Consider the following 22,452-nt stretch of genomic DNA (forward strand, 5'->3'; position numbering starts at 1 on the left):
CCTCCCGCCGGGGCGCTCGAGGCCAGTCGGTGCGCAGGGCGCAAGCGCAGGAGTGACGGGGCGGGGCGTCGCGAGGGGTGGGCAGGGCTGGGCCCCGCCCCACCCCGCGAGGCCCCCAGGCCGGGCGCGGGGGACGCGCAGGTGAGTAAAAATGCGGACGCCCCTCAGAACAGCGAAAGCCTTTTTCAAAAGTTATCTTGATTTACATTATGGGATTGTGACTCGAGCCAAGAGGAGAGAGACGCACAAACGCTCTTTAGGTCTGCTTGTTGTGTTTAAGGCAATTCATGCTTGTATGGCCGACTGCATTTCGCAGTTTTCCTGTCCGTTTTCCCCTGTTCTTCCTAGAATTTTATTTGCGCGTTGGGCATGTATTCTTAGCTCTGTTTTGAAACAAGCTCAGAAAGGTTGTGCCTCCCCATCCCGTCCCCAAAAGCCCTGTGAAGCGGACAGGGCAGGAGTGCCATCTTAATTGCAACAGGTGTAAAAATTAAAGCTCAGCAAATTGTGGTTTCCTCCAAAAACTGGTGGAGGGCTTAAGGCAAACGTCTTTATCCCGATTTTATAGATTATGACTCTGGGGTTTAACAAAGAGTTTTAAGTGACTCACTCCAGTTCAGCCAGCTTATGACAGAGCTGGAACTCCAACTGGGTGTCCTAATTTCCTTCCCAAGTTATTCCAGTTAGACCAGCTGCAACCACATGAACAAGCAGGTGGCCGGCTTTGAAGCCTTGTCCAAGTCACAGGTCCTCCTCTCTTCATGGCCTAACTTCCAGATCCAGCCCTTTTAAAAAGGTGTCTGTGAATATTCAGATGACTTGCTTAGAATGTATTCACTAATGGCATTGTCTCAGAAGTGATCAGGATGTTCAAACCACAGTTAAGGAAACTCAGTTCTTAGAGTCTTCCAGTAGAGTAGGAGGTAAACAGGGAAGATTAGGGGCCTGTAGATCCTTTAAAAAGCCTTGAAAGACAATTTCTAAAACAAAGCACCAAATCTACCAAGCAAGTTGGATTTTCTTTGGGGACATAATGTATGCTGATGTTTGTTTTACAATGAGCCCCAGAATGTATTTATCAAATTTTGATTCTAAGGAGAAAAAGTGTTAGGCAATACTGTGCGAAAATGTTTTTTATGCAAGGATCAGTGAAATAAGATCTTTTGAAATAAAAGATCATTTGTGTAAAGTTCTGAAAAAGCTTCCTCAGGTACAAAATCGGGAGGTGTGGTACTCAAAGATTCTAAATTTGGACCTGGACTTCTAGGTTGTTATATGTATGATTGCTGTAAGTTAGGTGTGTCAAAGTAGTAGGATAAAACTTTTTTTTTTTTTTTTTTAAGATAGAGTCTTGCTCTTTTGCCCAGGCTGGAGTGCAGTTGCGTGATCTCAGCTCACTGCAACCTCCACCTCCTGGATTCAAGCGATTCTCCTGCATCAGCCTCCTGAGTAGCTGGGACTACAGGCGTGTGCCACCATGCCCGGCTAATTTTTTCTTTTTTTAATAGAGACGGAGTTTCACCATGTTAGCCAGGATGGTCTTGATCTCCTGACCTCGTGATCCACCCGCTGCGGCCTCCCAAAGTGCTGGGATTACAGGTGTGAGCCACCATGCCCGACCAAAACTTTTTAATCTAACTGTTGGTTATGTTGATTTATAATCTTTAAATATTCAAACATATGGTGTGTGGACCTCTTTCTGTACTCTGGGTCATCAAGTTGTTAGGGGCAGGCCTGCTACTACTGGCCGACATTTTCCTGAAGTCCTAACTGAACCCAGCAAGTCCAAACAAAACATTAAGTGTATATGTTGGAAAGAAAATTTTAAAAAATTCTTTTAGGGTATTATGATTGATTGCTTTCTTGGAAAATCCATGGAATAAATTGAAACTAATTCAATAAGATGGCTATAAAATACCTCTCCTAAACAACAATCATCAATTTTAAAATGTAGTGGGAAGAAGACTGGGCGTGATGGTTCATGCCTATAATCTCAGCACTTTGGGAGGCTAATGAGGGAGGATTGCTTGAGGCTAGAAATTCAAGACCAACCTGGGAAAGATAGACCCCATTTCTAAAAAAAAACCAGAAAAACAAAAAAACAAAAAAAAATGTAGCTGGGTATGGCGTCATGTACCTATAATCCCAGCTACTCAGGAGGCTGAGACAGGAGGATCAGTTGAGCCCAGGAGTTTGAGGCTGCAATGAGCTATGATCCCACCACTGCACTCCAGCCTGGACAAAAGACTGACACCCTGTCTCAAAAAAAAAAAAAAAAAAGAAAGAAAAAAATTGAAATGTAGTGGGAGAAAGATTACATTAAAAAATAACAAAAATCAAGTTTGTGTTTATAGGGAATTACAAGACCTATTTGAAGAATTGAGAATAATAGCTAGATGAGGGATAGGGGTGGAAGGAAGGATCACAAAGGGGCATGAGGAAACTTTGGGGGTGATAGAAATGTTCATTATCTTGATTGTGGTAATAGTTGCATGGATGTATATATATATGTCAAAACTTACCAAATTGTACACTATAAATATGTTTAGGTATAAGTGCTTATTGTGTGTCAATTATACCTAAATAAAGCCATTTAAAAAAGAAAGGGGGAAGAAGTAGCTTTTTATTTGATTGTATGTGATGTGTAAACCACTTGGTTAGGCACTTTACATGCAATATGTTATTTAATACTGATGACAACCCATGAAGTAGATATTACAATCACCTGCTTCATACAAACTAGGAAATTGAGGCTTAGAGAGTAACCTGACCAGGGTCCAAGTCTCATATACTACATAACAGGAGTAAGACTCAAATCTTACCTAACAGTATTTATACTTTAACCTGACTTCCATATTTCCATAAAAGATACAAGTGAAGACTTGAATATATGGAAAAATAATACAGTCAATATTGTAAAGTTGTCCATTTCCACGAAACTAGTTTAAAAATTTATCAAAATCCCATTATGATTTCTTTCTCTCTTTCTTTCTTTCTTTCTCTCTCTCTCTTTCTTTTTCTTTCTTTCTTGTCTTTCTTTTTTCCTTCCTTCCTTCTTTCCTTCCTTCCTTCTTTCCCTTTCTTTTCCTTTCCTTTCTTATTTCCTTCCTTCCTTCCCTTTTTTCCTTTCCTTTCTTATTTCCTTCCTTCCTTCCCTTTCTTTTCCTTTCCTTTCTTATTTCCTTCCTTCCTTCCTTCCTTCCTTCCTTCCTTCCTTCCTTCCCTTTCTTTTCCTTTCCTTTCTTATTTCCTTCCTTCCTTCCTTCCTTCCTTCATTTTGTTTTGTTTTGAGATAGAGTCTTGCTTTGTCACCCAGACTAGAGTGCAATGGGGGTGATCATGGTTCACTGCAGCCTTGACCTCCTCCTGCCTCAGCTTCCCAAGAAGCTGGAACCACAGGTGTATGCCACTATGCTGGGCTAATTTTATGTTTCTAGAAATTGAGACTCCCTGTGTGCCCAGTCTAGTCTCCAATTCCTGAGCTCAAGCGATCCTCCTGCCTCAGCCTCCCAAAGTGCTAGGATTACAGGTGCGTGCCACCACACCAGGCCCCCTTTATGATTTCTATAATAAAACATTTTTAAAAATCCAAATTGATTTTGCAACTATTACTCTTTCTTCTTAGGATGCCATTTTTTGCCTGTTTTTCGCCATCTCTTTCCCCCCACCCCAGAGTAAAGAAATTACTCTTTATTCTGTTGGACTCAAAAGTCATCTCACCTAGGAAGCTTCCCCCACTGATATGGTTTGGCTCTGTGTCCCCACCCAAATTTCATCTTGAATTGTACTCCCATAATTCCTACATGTTGTGGGAAGGACCTGGTGGAATATAATTTGAATCATGGGAGACAATTTGAATCATGGGGGTGATTTCCCCCATACTGTTCTCATGGTAGTGAATAAGTCTCAAGAGATCTGATGGTTTTATCAGGGGTTTCCACACTTTTGCATCTTCCTCATTTTCTCTTGCTGCTGCCATGTAAGAAGTGCCTTTCACCTCCCACCATGACTCTGAGGCCTCCCCAGCCATGTGGAACTGTAAGTCCAAATAAACCTTTTCTTCCCAGTCTCGGATATGTCTTTATCAGCAGCATGAAAATGGACTAATACAGTAAATTGGTACCAGTAGAGTGGGGCGTTGCTGAAAAGGTATCCAAAAATTTGGAAGCAACTTTGGAACTGGGTATCAGGCAGAGGTTGGAACAGTTTGGAGGGCTCAGAAGAAGACAGGAAAGTGTGGGAAAGTTTGGAGCCTCCTAGAGATTTCTTGAATGACTTTGACAAAAATGCTGATCGTGATATGAACAATAAGGTCCAGGCTGAGGTGTTCTCAGATAGAGATGAGGAACTTGTTGGGAACTGGAGCAAAGGTGACTCTCGTTATGTTTTAGCAGAGACTGGCGGCATTTTGCCCCTGCCCTAGAGATTTGTGGAGCTTTGAACTTGAGAGAGATGATTTAGGGTATCTGGTGGAAGAAATTTCTAAACAGCAAAGTATTCAAGAGGTGACTTGGGTGCTGTTAAAGGCATTCAGTTTTATCAGAGAAGCAGAGCATAATAGTTTGGAAAATTTGTAGCCTGACAATGTGATAGAAAAGAAAATCCCATTTTCAGAGGAGAAAGTCAAGCTGTCTGCAGAAATTTGCATAAGTAATGAGGAGCCAAATGTTAATCGCCAAGACAATGGGGAAAATGTTTCCAGGGCATGTCAGAGGCCTTCGCAGCAGCTCTTCCCATCACAGGCCCGGAGGCCTTGGAGGAAAATATGGTTTCATGGGCTGGGCCAAGGGTCCTCGTGCTGTGTACAGCCTAGGAACTTGGTGCCCTGTGTCTCAGCTGCTCCAGCTGTGGCTGAAAGGGGCCAATGTGGAGTTTGGGCTGTGGTTTCAGAGGGTGCAAGCCCCAAGCCTTGGCAGCTTCCACATGGTTTTGAGCCTGCAAGTGCACAGAAGTAAAGAATTGGGGTTTGGGAACCTCCGCCTAGATTTCAGAGGATGTATGGAAATGCCTGGATGCCCAGGCAAAAGTTTGCCGCAGGGGTGGGGTCCTCATGGAGAACCTCTGCTAAGGCAGTACAGAAAGGAAATGTGGGGTTGGAGCCCCCACACAGAGACCCTACTGGGGCACTACCTAGTGGAGCTGTGAGAAGAGGGCCACCATCCTCTAGACCCCAGAATGGTAGATTCACTGACGCCTTACACTGTGCACCTGGAAAAGCCACAGACACTCAACACCAGCTCGTGAAAGCAGCCAGGAGGGGTGGTATACCCTGCAAAGCCACAGGGATGGAGCTGCCCAAGACAATGGAACCTACCTCTTGCCTCAGCATAACCTGGATATGAGACTTGGAGTCAAAGGATATCATTTTGGAGCTTTAGAATTTGACTGCCCTGCTGGATTTCTGTTACAGGGCATGTGCTCTGTAACCCCTTTGTTTTGGCCAATTTCTCCCATTTGTAACAGCTGTATTTACCTAATACCTATACCCCATTGTATCTAGGAAGTAACTAGCTTGCTTTTGATTTTACAGGTTCATAGGCAGAAGAGTCTCAGATGAGACTTTGGACTGTGGACTTTTGGGTTAATGCTAAAATGAGTTAAGACTTTGGAGGATTGTTGGGAAGGCATAATTGCTTTTGAAATGTGAGGACATGAGATTTGGAGGGTCCAAGGGCTGAATGACATGGTTTGGCTCTGTGTCTCCGCCCAAATATCATCTTGAATTATACTCCCATAATTCCCACGTGTTGTGGGAGGAACCTGGTGGGAGATAATTTGAATCATGGGGGCAGTTTCCTCCATACTGTTCTCGTAGTAGTGAATAAGTCTCATGAGATCTGATGGTTTTATCAGGAGTTTCCGCTTTTGCATCTTCCTTATTTTCTCTTGTCACTGCCATGTAAGAAGTGCCTTTACCTCCTGCCATAACTCTGAGGCCTCCCTAGCCATGTGGAACTGTAAGTTCAATTAAATCTTTTTTTCTTCCCAGTCTCGGGCATGCCTTTATCAGCAGTGTGAAAACAGACTAATACTCTCACCCTCTCAAGTCCAGGTTTAATGTCCTCTTATAAGCTACTACAGCAATCTATGCTTATCCCTATAAAGGTCCTTATCATAATTAGTTGAATTCTTCATCTGCTTATCTGTGACTGTACTAGATTCTAAGTTTCTTGAGGAAAGATATACATTATTATTTACTTAGAACCTAGTACGGTTCCTGGAACATCCTAGGAAAACAATGTATTTTACATGAATTAAGAAATAAATTTTCTAATATCATAAAGCAAGTATATGAAGAATCTGAGATAAAATCCAAATTTGGCACAATGATATAGACCTAATAGGTTATCTTCCTGGCCCATTACTTTTCTGAGAACTGCAAAGAAAAGCCCAGGAAGAGCTCCTCCCCTCCAGATCTGAATGCTAACAGTTATGAGTCTCTGTTGTACCAGCCTGAACCCCTTCCTACCTTTGACCAGAGGGAATTGGTCCAGGAGCAGACACCTGAGTGGGCTTTTCTTTGCTGGAAGCCTTTTTATTACAGCTTCAATCTCATTACTTATGATAGGTCTGTTCAGGTTTTGGACTTCTTGGTTCAATCTTGGCAGGTTGTATGTGTCTAGAAATTTGTCCGTTTCTTCTAGATTTTCCAATTTATTGGCATATACTTGCTCATGGTAGTCTCTAATGATCTTTTGAATTTCTGCAGTTTAGATTATAATGTCTCCTTTTTCATCTCTGATTTTATTTCTTTGGGTCTTCTCTCTTTTTTCTTAGTCTAGCTAAAAGTTGATTGACTTTACTTATCTTTTCAAAAAACCACCGTATCATTTTATTGATCTTTTCTATTGTTCATTTTTATATCATTTATTTCTGCTCTGGTTTTTATTATTTATTTTCTTCTACTAATTTGAGGTTTGGTTTGCTCTTGTTTTCTAGTTCTTTAAGATGCATTGTTGGGTTGTTTGAAGTTTTTCTCCTTTTTTATTAGGTGGTTATTGCTGAAAACTTTCCTCTTAGTACTGCTTCTGCTGTATCTCATGGCTTTTGGTGTGTCCTGTTTCCATTTTCATTTGTTTTAGGAAATTTTAAATTTCCTTCTTAATTTTTTCATTGACCTGCTGGTTAGTCAAGAGCCTATTATTTAATTTCTATGTGTTTATATAGTTTCCAAAGTTCGTCTTGTTTTTGATTTCTAGTTTTATTCCATTATGGTCAGAGAAGGCACTTGATATTATTCTGATTTTTTTTTTTAGTGTTTTAAGACTTGTTTTGTGACCTAATATATGACCTATCCTTGAGAATGATTCATATAATAAAGAGAAGAATGTGTATTCTACAGGCATTAGATGAAATGTTCTGTAAATATCTATTAAGTCCATTTGGTCTATAGTACAGATTAAATCCAGTGTTTCCTTGTTGATTTTCTGTCTGGGTGATGTGTCCAATGCTGAAAATGGGGTGTTGAAGTCTCCCACTATCATTGTATTGGGGTCTATCTCTGACCTTAGTTTTAATAATATTTGCTTTGTATACCTGGGTGCTCTCCAGTGTTAGGTGCGTATATGTTTAGAATTACTAAATTCTCTTGCTGAATTGACCCCTTTATCATTATATAATGACCTTTTTTGTCTCTTTTTATAGACTTTGTCTGAAATCTTTTGTCTAATAAAAATATAGCTGCTCCTGCTTGTAATCCCAGCACTTTGGGAGGCCGAAATGGGCAGATAACTTGAGGTCAGTAGTTCAAGACCAGCCTGGCCAACATGGTGAAACCCCGTCTCTACTGAAAATACAAAAATTCACCAGGCATGGTGGCATGTGCCTGTAATCCCAGCTATTCAGGAGGCTGAGGTGGGAGAATTGCTTGAACCCAGTAGGGCAGAGGTTGCAGTGAGCTGAGATCACGACACTGCACTGCAGCCTGGGCAACAGAGCGAGACTCCATCTCAAAAAAAAAAAAAAAAAAAAAAGAACAAAAAGCGTATATGGCTGCTCCTGCTCCTTTTTTGTTTGTTTGTTTCAATTGGCATGGAACATTTTTTTCCATGTCTGTATTTTCAATCCATGTGTCTTTATAGGTAAAGTGTGTTTCCTGTGGACAACAGATCATTGTATCTTTTTTAATTAGTTCAACTACTCTGTGTCTTTTTGATTGGTGAGTTTAGTCCATTTATATTAAATGCTAATATTGATAAGTAAGGACTTACTTCTGCCATTTTATAATTTGTTTTCCTGTTGTTTTGTGGTCTTCCCTCCCTGCCTGCCTGCCTGCTTTCTTTCCTCCCTCCCTTCCACCCTTCCTTCCTTTTGTGAAGAGTATTTTCTCTGGTGGTATGTTTCAATTTCTTGCTTTTTACTTTTTGTGTATCTGCTGTAGGTTTTTAAATTTGAGGTTCTCATGAGGCATGGAAATAATAGCTTATAATCCATTATTTTAAGCTGATAACAACTAAACACTGGTTGTAAAAACAAACAAATAAGCAAAGAGAAGAGTAATAAAAACTCTACACTTCAACTTCACTTTACACTTTTAGCTGCTTGCTTTTTAACTGTTTGGTGTTCTTATTTATATCTTACACTGTCTGTGTCTTGAAAAGTTGTTGTAATTATTATTTTTGATAGGTTCATATTTTAATATTTCTGCTCAAGACATGAGTAATTTCCATACCACAATTACAGTGTTATGATATTCTGTGTTTGACTGGGCACAGTAGCTCATGCCTATAACCCCAGCACTTTGGAAGGCCAAGACAGTCTTGGCCATGTTGCCCAGGCAGTCTCAACACCTTGAGCCCATGTGTTTGAGACTAGCCTGGGCAACATGGCAAGACCCTGTCTCTACAAAAATTTTTTAAAAAATAAGCCAGGCACGGTGGCATGAGCCTGTGGTCCCAGCTACTTGGAAGGCTGAGGTGGGAGGATCACCTGAGCCCAGGAGTTGAGGATGCAGTGAGCTGTGTTATTAATAGCACCACTGCACTGCAGGCTGGATGGGCAACAAAGCTAGACCCTGTCTTAAGAAAAAAACTTCCATTTTTGTTTGTTTACTTATTATTACCAGTGAGTTTTGTACCTTCAGATCACTTCTTATTGCTTAACATCCTTTTCTTTCAGATTGAAGGACTCCCGTTAGCATTTCTTATAGGACAAGTTTGGTGTTGATGAAATCCCTCAGCTTTTGTTTCTCTGGGAAAGTCTCTATTTATTCCTCATGGTTGAAGGATGTTTTTACCGGATATACTATTCTAGGATAAAAGTTTTTTCTTCATTACTTTAAATATGTCATGCCACTCTGTCACGCCATATGTACTGCCATGTCAAACCTGTAAGGTTTCCACTGAGAAGTCTGCTGCCAGACATATTGGAGCTCCTTTGTATGTTATTTGGTTGTTTTCTTTGGCTGCTTTTAAGGTTCTTTCTTTCCTTCACCTTTGAGAGTTTGATTATTAAATGCTTTGAAGTAGTGTTCTTTGGGTTAAATCTGCTTGGTGTTCTATAATCTTCTTGTGCTTAAATACTGATATCTTTCTCCAGGTTTGGAATGTTCCCTGTTATTATCCCTTTTAATAAATTTCTACCCCAATCTCTCTCTACCTTCTCTTTAAAGCCAGTAACGCTTAGATTTGCCCTTTTGAGGCTTTTTCTAGATCTTGTAGGCATGCTTTATTCTTTTTTATTCTTTTTTATTTTGTCTCCTGTGACTGTGTATTTTCAGGTAGCCTATCTTCAGGCTCACTCATTCTTTCTTCTGCTTGATCAGTTCTGTTGTTGAGATACTCTGATTCCTTCTTCAGTATGTCAGTTGAATTTCTGAGCTTCAGAATTTCTGGTTGGTTTTTAAAAATTATTCGAATCTCTTTGTTAAATTTATCTGATATGATTCTGAATTCCTTCTCTGTGTTATCTTGAATTTTGCTGTACTTCCTCAAAAGAGCTATTTTGAATTCTCTGTCTGAATGTTCATGTAATTCTGTCACTCCAGAATTGGTCACTGGTGCCTTATTTATGTTGTTTAGTGAGGTCATGTTTTCCTTGATGGTCTTGATGCTTGTGGATATTCAGTAATGTCTGGGCGTTGAAGAGTTAGGTGTAGTCTTTGCAGTCTGGGCTTGTTTGTACCTATCCTTCTTGGGAAGGATTTCCAGATATTCAGAGGGAATTGAGTGTTGTGATGTAAGTCTCTGTTCACTGTAAGCATATCTGCATTAGGGGCCACCCTAAGCCCAGTAATACTGTGACTCTTGCAGACTCGTAGATGTACTGCCTTGGTGGTCTTGGGTAAGATCTGAGAGAATTCCCTGGATTACCAGGCACAGACTCTTGTTCACATCTCTTACTTATCCCAAATAAATGGAGTCTCTGATGATGAGCTGCCTGGATCTGGGGGAGGAGTGACACAAGCACCCCCGTAACCACCACCACTGGGACTGTGCTGGGTCATACCTGTAGCCAGCATAGCACTACGTCTCGCCCAAGGCCTGCAGCAGCCACTGCCTGGCTACTGCCAGTGTTCACTCAAGGCTCAAGGGCTCTTCAGTCAGCAGGTGGCAAATCCAGCCAGCCTTCTGTCCTTCCCTTCAGGACTATAGGCTCCCCTCAGCCCAGGGCAGGTCCAAAAATGCTATCTGGGAGCCAGGGCCTGGAGCTGGGAACCTTAGGCAGCTCCTTAGTGCTTTATTTTACTGTGGCTGAGCTAGCACCTAAGCCACAAGACAAAGTCCTTTCCACTCTTATCTCTCCTTTCCTCAAGCAGAAGGAGTCTCTCCCCATGGCCACCACCACCCCAGGCCTATGGCAAGTACTGCTTGGTTTACACAAGTCCAAGGGCTCTTCAGTCAGCTTGCAGTGAATGCTGCCAGGCCTGGTCTCTCTTTAGGGCAGTGTGCTCCCCTCTGGCCCAGGGTTAGTTGAGAAGTACCATCCAGGAGCAAAGTCCTGGAATCAGAGACCCCAGGAGCCCACTTGGTGCTTTACCTTACTGTGGCCAAGCTAGCTGCAAGGCTTACTCTTCCCTCTCCTTTCGTTAAACCAAAGGAGTCTCTCTCCATAGCCACTACAGCTGGGAATGTGCTGGGTCACACCTGAAGCTAGCATAGCACTCAATCTCATCCAAGTCCTGTGACAAGTACTGCCTTGCTGCCACTGGTGTTTATTCAAGACCCAAGTGCTCTTTAGTCAGCAAGAGATGAATCCTGCCATAACTGTGTCCTTCGGTTTAAGGCAGAGGGTCCCTTTCTGGCCCACAGTGTCTAGAAATGTTGTTCAGGAACTAGGACTGGTTTTGGGGCTTCAGGACTCTTCCTAGTACCCTGTTCTACTGTGGCCGAGATGGTATACAAGTTGCAAGACAGAGTCTTCTTTGCTCTTCTCTCTCCTCTCCTCAAGTGGAAGGAAGGAGTCTCTTTTGGAGCTGCAAGCTGTGCTGCCCAGGGTAAAGGGAGGTTTGACACAAGCACTCCCTTGGCCACCCCAGCTGGCGTCTCACTAGGTCACGTGCCCCCCAGGTCCACTGGCTCTGAGTCCAGCACAGTACCAGGACTTGCCCAGGAAATGCAGTCCTTGTTGCTTAGACTGCCTTTCACGTTTATTTAGGGTCCTAGAGCACTTTAGCTCATGGTCATGTGGCTTGCTGGAACTCAGGTTCTGACTTTGGGGATGGATGATCCCCCTCTGGCTAGGGCTGGTCTAAATGCTCCCTCTGTGAGCACCAGCTAAATTCTTTCTTGTGTTGCTTTCCACTATGACAGGCAGCACTGAGTTCCAATGCAAAGTCTCACAATCACTGTGCTCTTCCTCCCCCAGGCATACAGGTTCTCTCTCCTCACCACGCGGCTGCTGCTGGAGGATGGAGGAGGTGTGGTGTCAGCAATTCAAGACTGTCTTTCCTACCGTCTTCAGTGCCCTTTCTTGATAAGCTGTTTAAACCAGGTACTGTGATCACTCACCTGATTTTTGGTTCTTACAACGGGGCTTTCTTGTGTGGATAGTTTTTCAATTTGCTATTCCTGGAGGGGAGATGTTCATTGAAGGTGTCTGGCTCCACCTCCCTCCAATCTATCCCGCATTTTTCTTTGTTTTAACTAGCTCAAATGAACTTCTACTTTCAATCTAGATAATTCTAACTATTGTAGACACAAAATCCCATGTTTCTACTATCTTATATATCAATTTAAACATCTATATAATGAATCCACTGACTTTAGTACTTAAACCTCACCACTGTCTGCTTTATTGTCCTCCGCCACCACACACACCATCACCAAACAGTCTGTTCATATATATAGTAAGGTTAAAGAGGCTTTATAGCAAACCCAAATGAGTAAACACTTTCCCATTTACTACAGAGGAATTTGATAATCATTTTATATATGGAGTGGCTTAAATGCCCAGAAATCTGCTTATAAATTTCGTTCCCTTTTTCCCTCTTCCCCTTTTTGTTCTTTAGATTAGCTAGTTTAGTTATTCTTACAACTTAGTGTGCCTAAGAATTACTGCATAAAATAGTATTTATAAAGTCATGCTTAATGAACCTTTTGGGCAATTTAAAGAATTTTCGAGGGTAATTTTGACTATGTAATTTTTGCTTTGTTCACTGACTTTAATTCCTCTTATTCACATCCCTTACCATCCTAACTCCTCCTCAAAAATGGAGCTTTACACTATGCTTACAATGAGAACACAGTAAACAAACAGCATTAAAATTATATTAAATGTTATTTTTACCTTAGCAGTTTACAAGGCACTTTGGATTTTGTAGTACCTTAGTTATTATTATTATGAATGTCAGTATCACATGATAGATGAACACACATGCAAGTTAATAGAAATTCCACATGAGCCCAACCTTATTTTCTAACTTTATTTCCAATTACTTTCCATCACACATCTTTAGTTCTAACCAAATTGAAATTCTCAGTGTTTTTTAATCCCAATCCTTTCCCCAGTCCCATCCTGTGCCTTCCACCTGCGATATTCTCTACCAATTGCTCTTCCCTCTAAGCATGTCCAAATCATACTCATCTTTCCATGTTCATACCAACTGTGGCCTCTCCTAATATTTCTAGAATTTCTAGATTTAATGCCTCCTTCCTCCAAATGACTACCTTATAATGTGGACTTTCTGGTTTTTTTGACCCATCAGTCTACATTTTAGTACAGTAATTTGGTATGTGTCCTGTTGTCCCTCCAGTGCTTTAAACCTTTCAGCTCTCTGTTTAAAGTAATACCAGTAACAATATATTGGGTGATGATAGTTTATGGATAAGTCAAATGAATGGCATAAATGCTTTAAGGGATGGGAGGGAGGAATTGGGAATAAGGTAACTGCACTACCTCTAGAGTGGCATTTTGTTACTTGAAAGTAGACTTAGATCAGTTGTGAATGTATATTGGAAACTCTAGGGCAACTACTTAAAAAATTCAAAAAGAAGTGTAATTGATATGCAAAAGAAGATAGAAAAGAAGGGGGAGCAAAAATAAACAAAGAACAAATGCAATGAGTAGAAAACATTAGGAACATGTAGATGTTAAACCAAATGCATCAATAGCCACTTTAAGTGTGAATTGTCCAAATATATCAATTTTTTGTGAGTGTGGTTGTCAGACAATAAAAAACAAGACCCATATGTTGTCTACAAGAAACTCACTCTGTAAAGACACAAGTAGGTTAAAAGTAATGGAATGGTGGAAGAGATACCATGCTGTATTCATTAGATAGGGCTTCCATAACAAAGTTCTAGAAATTGGTGGCTTAAACAAGGGAAATTTATGTTCTCACAATGTGGAGGTTAGAAGTCTGAGATCAAGGTGTTGGCAGAATTTTTTTTTCTGAGGATCATGAGGGAAGGATCTGTTCTTAGCCTCTCTCCTTGGCTTGTAGGTGGCCATCTTCTCCCTCTTGAGAAGAATATAGAGTTCCCTCTGTTCATGTCTGTGTCCGAATTTCCTCTTCATATAAGGACACTAACCATAGTGGATTAGGGCCCATTCTTATGACCTTATTTTAATCTTATACCTCTTTAAAGACCCCGTATCCAAATATACAAGTCACATTCTGAGGTATTGGGAGTTAGAACTTCAACAATAAAAATCTGGGGGAGGGGACACAATTCAACCCATAATATATGCTAACACTATTCAAAAGAAAGCTGGAGTAGCTCTATTAATTGCAGTCAATGCAGACTTCAGAACAAGGAAAATTATCAGGGATGAAGAAGAGCACTTACCTAATGATAAATGGTTCAATTCTCCAAGAGGACAAAACAATCCTTAATGTGTACATACCTGACAACAGAGCATCAAAATACATGAGGCAAAAACCAGTACAAATGCACGGAGTAATAGACAAGGTGCCTTACAAATAGAATTCGGGAGCAATGGTGCAAAAATTAATTTCCTTAAACATGTTATTTCTTCCGGGGGCAACAGGCTTGTTAAAGAACCAAGGAAGTATAACAATAGGGCAGAATTATTCCTGAGATAACAAATATTTCAAGATTCCTGTCGGAGAAGCTGTTGGAGCCCTCTTTTACAGGATTATAGAATCTATTCTCTGTCCTTTGACAACTGACACTCTCACCAGTAAACCTTTTAATCCCCCAAGTAGTGGAATACATTTAAGGAATTGGAAATCATCAAAATTCACAAAGAGCACCACCCTCTCTCCTCTTATCCCAGGAAGCCCCAAATTCTATTGTCATATCCCTTAGGGGATTTTTTCCCCTTTTGTAGGCTTCAGTTGTTTTTAGGAGCTTTTTGAGTAATATTTATATTCCTAGCCAAAGATACATTAACTTTAGTATTTCCTTGGCAGATTAGTACTAAAGAGAGAAATGTTGCTTGTTTCATGGAAATAAATTGATAGGTTCAGCAACTGTCATTTTGCTTATATAAGTGAACACTTCAGAAGAGAAGTGTTTTGAACCTGAGCAAATGGTTTTAAATATGGAAAAAAATTTCCTGAATCCCAGTACCTAAATATTAAAGGACATATTGATAAGTTTAAATCTTTCCAACATCTGGTAAGTGCTTTCTCATTCACTCATTCAGTCTGCACCACCAGCATGTCAGCCACTGTGCTGAGTCCTGGTGATTGAAAGTTTAAAAAGATCCTGTTTCTGTCTTCCAGGGTTCACAGTCTGGGAGGGAACACAGACATGTTACTAAATACAGTATAATTAATAACTGTTAGATTAGCTGTCCCTACAAAAATGCTATAGAAAGACACACAGAGCTGGCAACTTAAGAGTTTAGTCAGTACATGAGCATTATCACAGAAGGAAGAAATAGCATTCTTAACAGAGAGAACATATGTAAAAAGCACAGAAAAAAATGCAACAGTGGTGTGTCCAGCTCCCTCAGAGTAGTGGGAGTAACAAGAGGAGACTCTGAAACTCAACTTGATTTAGGATGAATAATTTAAGTGGCATGTCTGTGCAGCTTTCTGCCTCATAGTTAGCGCCTACAAGTGCTAAAGCATAAAATCAGAGAAGGCTGCCCGAAAACAGGATGAGTAACTACCTCAGATGTATTTATCAAAGTTCATATTGATCATGTTTCTATTTGTTTCAGATTTTATCATGGCACAATTTGGTTTTTATCTTTGTTGTGTTCTCTCCATCTAAGATACGTACCGTACAGACTCACAAACTCATAACACCTGCAGATTACTTATGGGGGCTTCCAAGGCCTTCCCCAATTTTTTTTTAAATTTCAAAAACATTTTAAGAGACAGGGTCTCGCTATATTGCCCAGGCTGGAGTGCAGTGGCTTTTCACAGGTGCGATTATAGCACAAATGTGCCTGGCTTCACATTTAAATTTAAATCTCCAGCCTCACCAGGTGCAGTGGCTCACGTCTGTAACCCAAGCACTTTGGGAAGCTGAGGCAGGAGGATCGCTTGAGTCCAGGAGTTTGAGACCAGCCTGGGCAACATGAGACCCCATCTCTACAGAAAATTTTAAAAGTAATAATTAAAAAATAAAAACCTCCAGCCTCATAGGCTATTTTCTGAACCAGGTTCCTATAATTCTTCAATATCCCATCCACTTTCTTGCCTCTATGCATTTGCTCAAGCTATACCTCTTTGGAATGCCTCTACCTCTTTTCCGTTGATCAGAACTTTATCCCTCCTTGAAGACCTACCTCAAATGTATTTTCTCCTCCAAAACCTTCCCTCATTTCCCCAGCCTCTTCTCCCATAATACCTTGATTTAATTTTGCTCTGTGTTATAGTAATTCACATACCCGTCTTTCCAGCTAGAGCAGAAACTTTTTGAGGGCAGGGACTTTGTCATAATTATTTTGTGTTCCCAGCACCTGGTACATGACTGGGAATGTGGCACTTGATAAATATTTGTTTTAAATGACCTGTTCGTCTCATTGCCTTTGTGTTCTCATTAGTGTCCTCTCCAGTTTCATAACTGAGTTTCTCCAGCTGAGCAAACCTTCTGAAGCTCAATTTATCACTGAGGCTGAGATTAGAGGAAGAATTAAAAAACTACCCAAGGCACAGGGTCACCACCCTGACAGCACAGCGAATCACTTGGAAACCTTTTAAAAGATGTAGTTGCTCCCAGCACTTTGGGAGGCCGAGGCGGGTGGATCACGAGGTCAGAAATTCGAGAACAGCCTGGCCAACATAGTGAACTCCCGTCTCTACTAAAAATACAAAAAATTAGCCGGGCATGCTGGGGGGCACCTGTAATCCCAGCTACTCCGGAGGCTTCAGCAGGAGAATCACTTGAACCTGGGAGGTGGAGATTACAGTGAGCCGAGATCACGCCATTGCACTCCAGTCCTACGACAGTGTGAGACTCCATCTCAAAAAAACCCAAAAAGATGTAGTTGCCTGGGCCCCACCTTCAGAGATCTTGACTTACTTGTCCTGGAGTAGAAATCAGGTGTCAATGTATTTTCTGTAAACAATTCTAAAGTATAGTCAGTTTTGGGAACTACAAACCTGAAGGGTGGATGGGAAATTATTGCTGGGCCCCATATATAAGTTAGAATAATTTCTAATTTGCTTTTCTCAAAAGGTAATGCTTTTCACAGAAAAACATAGCTAAAAGAATGGAGATCACACAGTCTGGATGAAGTTGACCTTTTTTCCAAAAAAATCTTTGCCATCAGGAGCCTGAGTTACGCTATGGGAGGAATCACACAATTGGCATGATACTCACCTTTGAGTTCCTGCTTAGCATGTCTAGAGAATCTCAGTGCTCCCTGTCATAGACATCTTTAAAATCTTATTCAAGGAAGCCATAAAGTGAACTGAAATCAAAATGCCAAGCACCAAATCATGAAATGAGTAATGAAAGCTTGAAAGTTCCCAGTTCCCTTGAGGGTCTCGACATGGATGTCCCCTGTGACGTGCAGTCAATGGAATGGGAGAACAGGGCCAGATACCATGTGGAGGACCCCATGTTGCATAACTCCAAGGCCATGTGCACAGTATGGGCCATGTGAAGAGTGCCCCCTGGAGTTGTGTAGTGCTGCATCTTAGCACAGGGACTTTCCAGTCCTCAAACCCAAAAGATTTCTGGTGGTGGCCTCCACTTTGCTTCTGTTCTCCAGCCTTCTTCTGGCTTGGAGCTGTCACTCAGAACCAAGGTGAAGGATGAAGAGTCTCCTTATCAAAATCTATCTGTTGGAGTCTTTTCCTACCTGAGGATGTCTTCACCAGAAATTCCCCTAACTGGCAGCTCTTGTCAACGCATTCTGGATCCCCCTGATGGACTCCAGCTAGACTTGGTTCTTAAATCAGTCACTGTAGTGGAGTTTCAGAAAGGATTTAAATTCCTTTTCATCACCAGTACTCCTCTTCTCTTTCTCCATTGGTCAAAGTGTCCATAGAGCAGGAGAGTACATAACTTTATTTTCAGATTAGGGCCGTTTCAGGGTGTGTGTGTGTGTGTGAAATTTAACAGTCTAAGGGCAAAGAAGTAAAATAAAGCAGTATTATCTATTTAAAAATTATCCCAGAACCTTCCAGAGAGTAGGAACCTTAAAAATGTTAGTTTCTATTGTTCTTGGCAGACGATAAAATGAATGCAGTGATGGTGGTGAAATCTACTGAGTAGCTTTCACTTTTTATATTTTTAGAGAGAGCAGAGAAAGCAGCAGGGTCCTCACAGTAAGGAGAGGATTAATTTTTTCTAAATGAATTGTAAAAATCAAAAAAATAGAAATTTTGGATGAGAAACCATTTTTTATAAAGGACTATATAAAATGAATGGAGTTATTTTGATAATAGATGCCAAACTGAATGCCACAAGGGTTTGAAGAAGAGAAAGAGACCACAACCTGTTGTGGAAATCAGGAGGAAATGTTATCTCCCATTTAATAAGGATGTGATCTTGTACAAGATGTGGTTTCTGCATTGTGGAGCCAGGACCATGATCCCTGCCCTGACTACAAAACAAGGCTGATTATGAGAATAGAATTGGATTTTTTGTGTCTGCACTTGTGTCTGCACTTTGTGTCTGCACAATACAAATACGAAGTGATGTTATTGTAGCTATTATTGGTGATGAAGATATTATTATCGATTTTGAAGAAATTAGCCAGCATTTAACTGGCAGAGCTGGCAGGGGAAGGCCTTACAGGTAGAGAAAAGAGGACTGGAGAGGTTTCTGCCAATTTTCTTGGGTGATTGAGAATCCCTGTATAAAAGAGTTGTTTCTGAGCATCTGTTGACACCTACATTGTCACTAGACCTGTGACAATGCTAGTAATACGATATTGAATAAGAAATGCTATCTGCCTTCAGGGAGCTCACCTTGACTTGGTTTTGAGGATGGCTTCAAATATCAGATCAAGAAATGTATAGTTAATGTATAGGCAGTGGAGAGCCACTGGAAGGTTTTAGAGCAGAGGAATGACATATTTTAGGCCCTCCTGACAAAATACAGTATTTAATTCAGCTTTCAACCAGCTTACCACCAGGAAGTATTTTTGGCTAGCAGATGATTGAGCTCCGCAAGCCCCAGCCTTCAAGAACCTGGAGTGTTGTACCCCTCTACATAGCACTTTTTTTTTTTTTAATTATACTTTAGGTTTTTGGGTACATGTGCACAATGTGCAGGTTTGTTACATATGTATCCATGTGCCATGTTGATTTCCTGCACCCATTAACTCATCATTTAGCATTAGGTATATCTCCTAATGCTGTCCCTCCCCCCTCCCCCAACCCCACAACAGTCCCCGGAGTGTGATGTTCCCCTTCCTGTGTCCATGAGTTCTCATTGTTCAATTTCCACCTATGAGTGAGAACATGCAGTGTTTGGTTTTTTGTCCTTGCGATAGTTTACTGAGAATGATGTTTTCCAGTTTCATCCATGTCCCTACAAAGGACACGAACTCATCATTTTTTATGGCTGCATAGTATTCCATGGTGTATATGTGCCACATTTTCTTAATCCAGTCTATTGTTGTTGGACATTTGGGTTGGTTCCAACTCTTTGCAATTGTGAATAGTGCCGCAATAAACATACGTGTGCATGTGTCTTTATAGCAGCATGATTTATAGTCCTTTGGGTATATACCCAGTAATGGGATGGCTGGGTCAAATGGTATTTCTAGTTCTAGATCCCTGAGGAATCGCCACACTGACATTAAAAAACTTGTGAATAATGGAACTGATTGTTTCCTTCTTTGCAACGACTGTTAGAAAGCCTAAGCTAAATTTAACCAAGTACATAGGACTTCAAACAATGAATAGGAATCCCTGCTTCAGCCCTGGCTAATTTTTCCCACATTCACTTTATTTTTAGTCCTTCCCTTGCTTTTATAAAATGTTGTTGAATTATATGTAGTTTTGTAAATCAGGAAAAAGATTAATTATAAATAGATAAATATCATTTATTATTTTTTATTTCTTATTTAATTAACTTTTGTTGAAGATTATTTGAAATGTCCATAGGAGACATTTGCATGGATGAGGTATATTGGAAAAGTAATGTTACAGATGTTACTTTCTAACATTACTGCTCATCTCCTAACTTAAAATTCTGTTAAAGTCATGTATAACATAACACTTGAATACGATGTGAACCTATCAGCAACAACATTTGTGCATTTGAAGTTTGAATTCTGCTTTCAAAAGAATTTAACAAAAGATACAAACTTAAAACTACCTAAATCTTTGTTCCCATGTGTTTTTAAAATTCTGTTTAAGTTTAAATAAAGGAGCTATGATTTATAGCCTATCAGAACGTTAGAAGATAAAATCTGCTATCCTGATTTTAAAAATCATACATATAAAAATTCATTTGAAATGAAATGAAATCTGTTCTTTAACTAAAAGTTACTTATAATGCTTGGATTACATTGCCAGATCAGAAGAAAGGAAGGTATAGAGAAGTCTGTATGTATTTCTGTGTTCAATCTGCCTTATCATTTTAAACTTATATTTTTAAACATTTGAAAGCAAGATAATATTTAAGAATTTGGAAAGTATTAAGGACATTTTTCTCTATTAAAAATTTCTCTTTGGAGATTGCTTTTAGGGCCAATTTACAAGACCCACAACTAAATTGTTGTTTTTTTTTTATTTTTTTTTTGGTTTATATGTATACCCTAATCTTTGCATTCCTCTTTCCCTCTACCCCATCCTTCAACTGACTAGGTGATCAAAGTTTATCTCTTTTTGTTTCTGATAGAACTGACTGTTTCTGGAAAAGGTAAACATCTATTCTCCAAAGGGCAGTGACTTTCTACCTGTGAAAATAAAAAGTAAACTTCAGAAGAAAATTCTGAAAGAGGAATTTAGAGATGTTCCAAATAAAGGCAATATAGTTTCACTGGAACTGAAATGTTGCCTTCCAATTCTACTACAGAAGGCAGAGTGGCACATGTGGCACCTGGTTGGGATGGACTCACTAAAGGATTTAACCCAGACTTCTGATCAACAAATATTGCTGCTACATTAACTGATTTGCAACAAAGAAAGAAAATATCATCCAGTTGATCTTATTATTTAAATATGGGCTCAAATCTTAAATCTGACAAACTAATAAATAAATATGTCTCAAAAGTAAATAGTAAATGGTGAACTGGTATGGCTGAGGCATTTGTACTGAACTCATGCTGCTTCCTGGAGATCACTGCATTCTTTTCTGTGCTCAGTAATCTACTTAAACTATGTCAGAGATTCGCCTGAGACTTACTTTCCTGTCCTTTCTGGCTCAGATTATTTCTTTATTTAGAAAATCAGAACGTTTGTTTGTTTTTAGGGTTCAAGCACCTCTTCTCATCTCTATAATGTCTCCAAATGTCTCTGAGGATTCCTAAAACTATCTGTGTTTCTTGCACATGATGGTATAATTTATCTGTGTCTAGAGATCTGAAGTCAGGCAAAGTAGTTAAGGGCACTCTTTCTTCTTCCTCATATATCTTGAGACACAGTTCTCTGCTCTTGTGGTTTGTCTGACCCTTCTGAGTTCCTGTTATGCTTCCATTTGCACCAGAAGACAATGGAAATCAAGTGAAATTAAATATAAAATGTCAGAACTAGAAAAGCTATTAGACCAAGTTTAGATAAAGAAATGAGAGGGATTTAATCTGTTTTGTTCCTTACTAAGACATGTACATGGGGCTATATCCAAGATAAAGTTATGAAACACTAACTTCCCTTGTACTGAGTCTATGCTTATGTGCAACAGACTTTTGATAGTAATTTGGCTTTCTGTGTAGATCCGCCTATAGATAAAAAAATATATACTTACCGGAATATCCAAGACCCAGTTATAAGTTAATAGATGAACTTCCTGATTTATACATCAGAGCTTGTTAGTGGATGTCCATCTGGGGGTTGGAGAGAGGGAGAGATTGATCCACTGTCATTATGCTGCTAAATCAGGTTCCTGAGATATAGCCCTTGGAACATGGAGATCACACCAGGGTACTGCCCCTTCAAAGCCTCTTTGGGCACCTAGCAACCCTTCTCCATGGTGTACTTTGACTCCATCTTGTTGCTAGTTGTCCACAAATGCCTGTTCTGTGAGACAGTCCACCTCTTGGTTTCTAAGGCCAGACAGATATAAGCACAGCTACTTCTCAAGAGGCTGTTACTGACCACAATAGGTCTTTTCTGTTTTTTTTTGTTTTGTTTTGTTTTTTTGAGACAGAGTCTTACTCTGTTGCCCAGGTTGGAGTGCAGTGGTATGATCTTGGCTCACTGCAACCTCTGCCTTCTGGGTTCAAGCAATTCTCCTGCCTCAGCCTCTGAGTAGCTGGGATTACAGGCGCCCACCACCATGGCCAGCAAATTTTTTTTTTTTTTTTTTTTTTTAGTACAGATGGGGTTTCACCATGTTGGTCAGGCTGGTCTTGAACTCCTGACCTCAAGTGATCCAACCGCCTCAGCCTGCCAAAGTGCTGGGATTACAGGTGTGAGCCACCGCGCTCGGTTGGTCTTTTCTTCCTAAAAGCAAAACCCAGAATCTTTCC

At 40.3% G+C, this 22,452-nt stretch overlaps 1 protein-coding gene and 1 long non-coding RNA gene across 2 annotated transcripts in view; one reads left to right on the forward strand and one right to left on the reverse strand.

Moving 5' to 3' along the window:
- STX17 (syntaxin 17) overlaps positions 1–70 on the reverse strand; it is a 65,120-nt gene extending 65,050 nt beyond the window's left edge. Inside the window, exon 1 of the mRNA XM_003260558.4 lies at positions 2–70. The gene's annotated coding sequence lies outside the window, so the exon portion shown is untranslated. The remainder of the gene's footprint in view (position 1) is intronic.
- LOC100605180 lies at positions 38–21,042 on the forward strand. Its single transcript, XR_001114294.2, has 3 exons — positions 38–141; positions 11,806–11,931; positions 20,664–21,042. It is a non-coding gene; the product is annotated as an uncharacterized LOC100605180 (long non-coding RNA).
- The last annotated feature ends 1,410 nt before the right edge of the window (positions 21,043–22,452 follow it).

Source organism: Nomascus leucogenys, chromosome 1a (genome assembly GCF_006542625.1).
Source record: "Nomascus leucogenys isolate Asia chromosome 1a, Asia_NLE_v1, whole genome shotgun sequence".
Lineage (NCBI taxonomy): Eukaryota > Metazoa > Chordata > Mammalia > Primates > Hylobatidae > Nomascus > Nomascus leucogenys.